Below are 6,000 nucleotides of genomic sequence, written 5' to 3' on the forward strand. Positions count from 1 at the left end.
GTCTTCTTTCGTCCTTATTTCTTATTTCTTATTTCTTTCCATCCTTCTTTCTTCTTTTGATCTTTTTTATTTTCCATTGTTATCTCTTGATTTGCATTCTATTCTTCATCCTTCATTCGCACTCTCTCACTCTATTTGCTCTCACTTATAATTTCTTTACTAGTTACATAATTTCTCTTTCTGCCTGACACTGTTTTTTTAACTACTTTTGCAACCTTTGCTCCATATCACACACCTGTATCATGGTAATTAACCTGCACACCCCTGCTGCTGCAGTACTGTTAGATACCAAAAAGGCGTTTGACTCCTTGGAATGGACTTTCCTTCTTGCGGTGATGAGGAAAATGGGAATGCCCAAAGGCTTTATTGAGCTTACTGCGCTCCCATACATATCGCCCGTTGCCCGACTTAGACTGAATTGCATCCTCCACCCCCAATTTCAATTGACCCGGAGCACCATGCAGGGATGCCCGCTGTCACCATTGCTATTTATAATAGCCTTAGATCCGTTGGTCAGTCACCTGCAGGAGAAACATTTGTACAGTGGACTGAAGTTCACAACCGGGCCACTGTTGGTATCCCTGTATGCGGACAATGTGGTCCTTTATGTCTGCAGGAAGGTCTAGAACATTTAATCAGAGAGATCATATGTTTCGGGGGCTTCTCTGGTTTAAATATAAATTGGAGTATAGGTCTGGAGCATATCATATTTACTATTTCCATGTGACCTTGTGAATGCTGTTCTTTCAGTAGAAACAGAGCCACTGCCTTTCTGTTTTCTACTCCTCTGAGCTCCACCTGCGAAACAAAATGAGTGGTTAATTAGCTTCCTCCATGGGACATAAATCAATCTACACTATGTCTAATTAGTGATTCTAGCAATTAATAAAAAAAAAGAAAAGGTCCACATTTACAAATTTTTCAATGAAACTAGCAATCATAGTTGTGCTGTGTTACGTGAAAAGGAGAGAGCAGAACAGTTCCATATCAATGAGGTTATGACACGGTATCACTCTCCCAGTGCACTGTCACACTTTTGGCTGATCTGCTCCATGCACGCACCCTTGAACCTAAGTGTAAAAGTGTGTGTGTGTGATGTCTAGCATTGGTTTTCTACTAGAAAGGTACACTTCCAGTGTAAAATAGTATGCGTAGACATAGTCTAAAATGTTTCCAAGTTTGTATGTGTGCTGTGCAGTCCAGCACACACAAAAAATTGAAACTGTTTGGAGAAAAGAAAACTTTCCCCAATGTTGTGGCTACCTTGAGGAGGCATAACATATGGGCGCAAAACACTGTGTAGCTTTCTTAGTACACAGAGCTTTGCGCAAACAACCATGTGTCAAGGAATGGCCACGTACTACCCGTGGGACGTCCATTTGACGCAAACTATTTCTAAAAGGAGCACAGGGTCCTATTTCAACTCACTAACCAGGGCCAGGGACGTGCAAGGTCCGGCAGAGCTCACCTGCCACCTGCCGTGAGGGAAACGGCCAACTTGTTACCCGGTCTTGTTATGCCGTGAGGGGAACGGCTATCCCTCACTTCTCTACAGCCATGCCATGAGGGAAACAGCCAGAAATTCCTGGCGCTGGGTGCACAAGCGAGGACTACATCTCCCAGCAGCCCTACGCGCACGCCATGCCGCACTCACATCTGGAGGCGCGATAAAAACGCTGCTGACCTCCCGCATCACGGGACGCGCACGGGTGTGCCTGTGCTGTGCCTGGGCAAAGCCTGGGCCAAGGGGGGCCCGTCTGCACCCGTCAGAGGCAGGAAGAGGCTGGGCTGGGCTGGGCCACTACCCTTGGTTCTCTACTGGGCGCTCCGTAGAGCTCTGAAAACAGATCCAGCCCGACACAGCTTGCAAGGTCAGTGATTCCTGCACTACGAACTCCCCTTCCCGCCACTAGTCTAACCTGGATACAAATATGGGTAGGCAGATTGGTGTGGGGAAACCGACTAAAACACTCCCTCAACCTTCTTCTTCACAAAAACCGACCTCTATAGACAGAATGCTACAGAGAACCATTGGAGTAGTTGCCATCGAAATAGAACTAACGGAAACACGATTGTCTCTCACCCCTGGCCTTGCCATTCCAACTAGTTTACATGACGATTCTGGCTCACCGTCATTTACACCCCAGGAACTTTCAACTCCCCCCCCCTCTAGGTCTTGGGCAGCGGGTCCTGTGGATCTGTCACATCATAAAGGTGCTTGCCCCAAAGTTAAGAAAAACAAAACAGCTGCACCACTGGACCAGAAGCGTAAAAAAAAAACAATAGCCCATTTAATTCCTGGTAACCAAAGGGAGGCGACCCAGCGAATACCACTACAGACAGATCTGGAGCAGCCACCCTGGGTTATGGACGTAATGGTGGATCTACAGGTCCAAGGAAGGACTATTGTGAAGGACTAGATAAAAAATATATGGGAAAGGCTAGACAAACTTACCAAATTGGTTGAGCTATGAGTGGACAAGTTTGACGCAGCACCAAGGGCAAAGGAATCAGTGAACCCCGCAAACATAAATCAGGCCCCCCAAGGTATTAATCCTGAACCCCTAGTGATCAATAGCACACCAACACTCATGTTATCAAACCACCCCAACCAGGAGGGTGGGGGAATGCGACTGAAAAACACAGTGGGGATAGGAAAAGGAACTAGCCCACTCCACCAGGAGCCCAAACAAGGGACACTGCCAGGAAAGGAAAAAGTCCAATCCCTAACCAGACCTCAGGTGAGCAATGCTTGCAGTGAGAGACCAGGGAACAAAAATGTCCCACTCAAGGGCAGACAAGATCTAAGGCCAACTCTTCCAGCAATAAATCTTCCCCCTGAGTCAACCCCCTATGTAGTCATACTAGCTGGTGCCCCCAAATTGAAAAAAGAGGATAGAGAGTCATATCTCAATCTAAGAAATAAATGCTTGCATTGGCTAGTTAACAGCAAACAATTCTCCTACAGAGACATTAATGAAATCATCATGGCCCGTAGGGAGAGCTAGGTGGGATGGAGACCAAAAAAACACTTCCGGTGATTGTGTTGTGATCAACTTTAAAAATTCAGTGCTTGTGGAATCCCTCTTAGATTGCTTCTACCAGAGGGATAGGGGGGGCATTAGTGGTCTACCTTTAGGCCATTTTTACCCCCCCCCGCACACATATCCCACCAGCAAGAGGAAGACATGGTCATTGAAGGGAGGAGTGGCCACAGGGAAATTTATTTTCCACAGTAGGCCAGGGCCAACCATCTCCCTTACTCTTTAAGGGCCATATGTATCAACACATTTCCCCATAGACACAGAATGGGCCAAACCCTTTGATACATCTGGCCCTAACATTCCAGTGCAAAACAGATTCAACCCCCTGGAATCAGTAGATTGACTCTTGAGTGAGGTCTCCCCACAAGAGTTCCCTAATCAACTAGGAAAGGTGGGGACACAGCAAAAGACAAGGGTACTGAGAAGAAAACTCCAAATGCAGAGCAAGGGGCAAGAAATGGAATGTGAGACAGGAGAGTCTAGGCCATCGAGGAGTACACATAGGACAGCACTCACAAATCCTCCAACCCTTGATCTTATTCACCAGGAAACGCAGACCCCGATCACAGTTCGGAGGGATGTAGCACACACCTTATATACCCCGAAAGGCACCCACGACCTAGCTAATAGTATCGGTACAGCACCGCAAAAGGACTGCTGCCAACTCCCACTGGGTAGTCAAGGTAATGAAATTACATTTCCCCCCTCCCTAATAGACAAAACAGGCCCTGTCACCTTACAAATTCTTTCCTGGAACATAGCTGGACTATCCTCTAAACTGGACTGTCCGCAATGGGGTTGCTTTAAAGAGCAGCACGAAATATGCATGTTTCAAGAAACATGGGCCAAAGACGACATTCATAGAAACTGGCCATGCTCTACCAACATATCCTTCCATATCTTAAGGCTGCATACGAAGCTGTAGAGGCAGAGGGCACTCCTAATTATAATTCAATATTTTTTAAAAACAATCGAGCTGTTCACTTCTATGGCCACTTTCTTTTATCAAAATAAAAAGCCTAGGGTGACCAAAAAGTCTCAACATCCGTGGTTTAACTCGGACCGCTGTATGGCTAAACAGGACATTTTCACTGCTATCAAAAGTAGTTAGGCCAGTGATTAAAGATGCAAGGGCAAAATATAAGAATGACATTGCCAAGGCCAAAAAAAGTTGGGAATCGCAAAAATGGGTCGAGCTTAGAAGTGCCCTATCAAATCATGATTTGAGGTCCTTTTGGAATATCATCAACTCAGGGTCTCAGTAGGGCAAATCAGCTTTAGAACTCAACATCAGCGAGGAAATGTGGAAGGCCCACTTTGGATCACTTTATTCAAGGGCTGAAGTTAGGGAAGGGTTAGCTAACAGACCCCCTCCTTCTCCGTGCACGACATTCGTAGAATGTCCACCAATTTCACTGAGAGAAGTACACGAGGCCCTGGGCATAATTAATTAGATTTGGCAAAAATGGCCGACTTTTATCTCCCTTGCCTGTCAAGAGAGGGGTCCAGCAAGGCTGTGTCTTGGCCCTAACTCTCTTTTGCCTTTTCGTTAATGACTTTATTGAATCACTGAACGCTGGGATGAACATCGACGCTCCCAGGTTGGCGAAACGCAAAATACATGCCCTCATGTTTGCAGATGATACGCTCCTGCTTGCCAAATCCCCCATGGGAATCCAAAGGACCCTGAATAACTTTAGCGCCTTCTGTAAACAACGGGGACTAGAAATTAATGCACAAAAAAAAGTACATGGCTTTCAATGTAGGCAATTCCACCCGCCCAATCGCCTGTCTGGATGGTAGTCCCCAGGAGAGGTTATCCATTTTTTACTATTTGGGAATTACATTGACAGAAAGAATGGACTGGGGAGCACAAATTAGCAAAATAGGTCTAAAACTATTCCAGACCACGGGTGACATTTTAAAACTATATAGGACCTGCTCTGAAAAACTGGTGAGTCCGGCGGTGGAAATTTACAAGGCCCAGGCTATGACGGCTGCACTTTATGGAGCAGAATTATGGGGGTACTGTCCATCAGGACATTTAGCTGTACTGAGAACTTATTTGCTAGACAACTTATGGGTCTGCCACCTAGTACACCTTTAACACCTTTATGTATGGATCTAGGGATCAGACCTATCGAAGAAGAAGTTGCCCTTAGACCTATATTATACTGGCGGTGCCTGTGGTCTACCCATGAATTAGTCTGCTATAGAGAAGAACTGACTGATGTTATGGGGTTGCGAGGTGCAGGGAAGTTACCCTGTCTATTGTACATTAGGAAAACGTGAGGTTCTGGGCAGGGCAGCCTGTGGATTAATGCTGAAGAAACCTCCAAATTAACTTCCAGGAAAGCCTTGGTAGAGAGCTATAGAGATCATAAACTCTCCCAGCTAGAAAGGAGTCCCTCACTAGGGAGACTGACGGACGAGTTTCTGGATGTAAAAACAATATATTTTTTAGAACCAGTGTTGGACGACATACAGCCGCTTTTGGCAAAAAAGCTCTATCTGCAATTCAGGTATGGAGTCCTATGCTGCGTTCATTTACAAAAAGTGGGAGGGTCATATAAATGCAGAATGCCCTGTGTATCCCAATGTAGAAGAGACTGATCTCCATGTGATATTTTTCTGTCAGGGGTTCAAGAAGGCAAGGTCGCGATGGCTTATTCATCTCTGTAGGAATTTGGGGTCCAGACACTGTCGCAACATGTACAGGATCTTTTAAATTTGACACGCGCACGCCCATTGTTTTTTCAATCTCACGCCTTTTATTCACCATATGGTACACACGCAGAGCCATCCTAAACAAGCTGTAAATAGGATTGATAATTGTACATGACATGTTTTTTAATGATGAACTTTCAAAAACTGTACTTATTTGGTGCTCTCAGAGACAATCAATTCATTCTAAGGTCCATCACTTCTTGAAACAGAATGTATATAGAATATGGTC

Source organism: Lissotriton vulgaris, chromosome 6, assembly GCF_964263255.1.
Source record: "Lissotriton vulgaris chromosome 6, aLisVul1.2, whole genome shotgun sequence".
Taxonomy (NCBI): Eukaryota; Metazoa; Chordata; class Amphibia; order Caudata; family Salamandridae; genus Lissotriton; species Lissotriton vulgaris.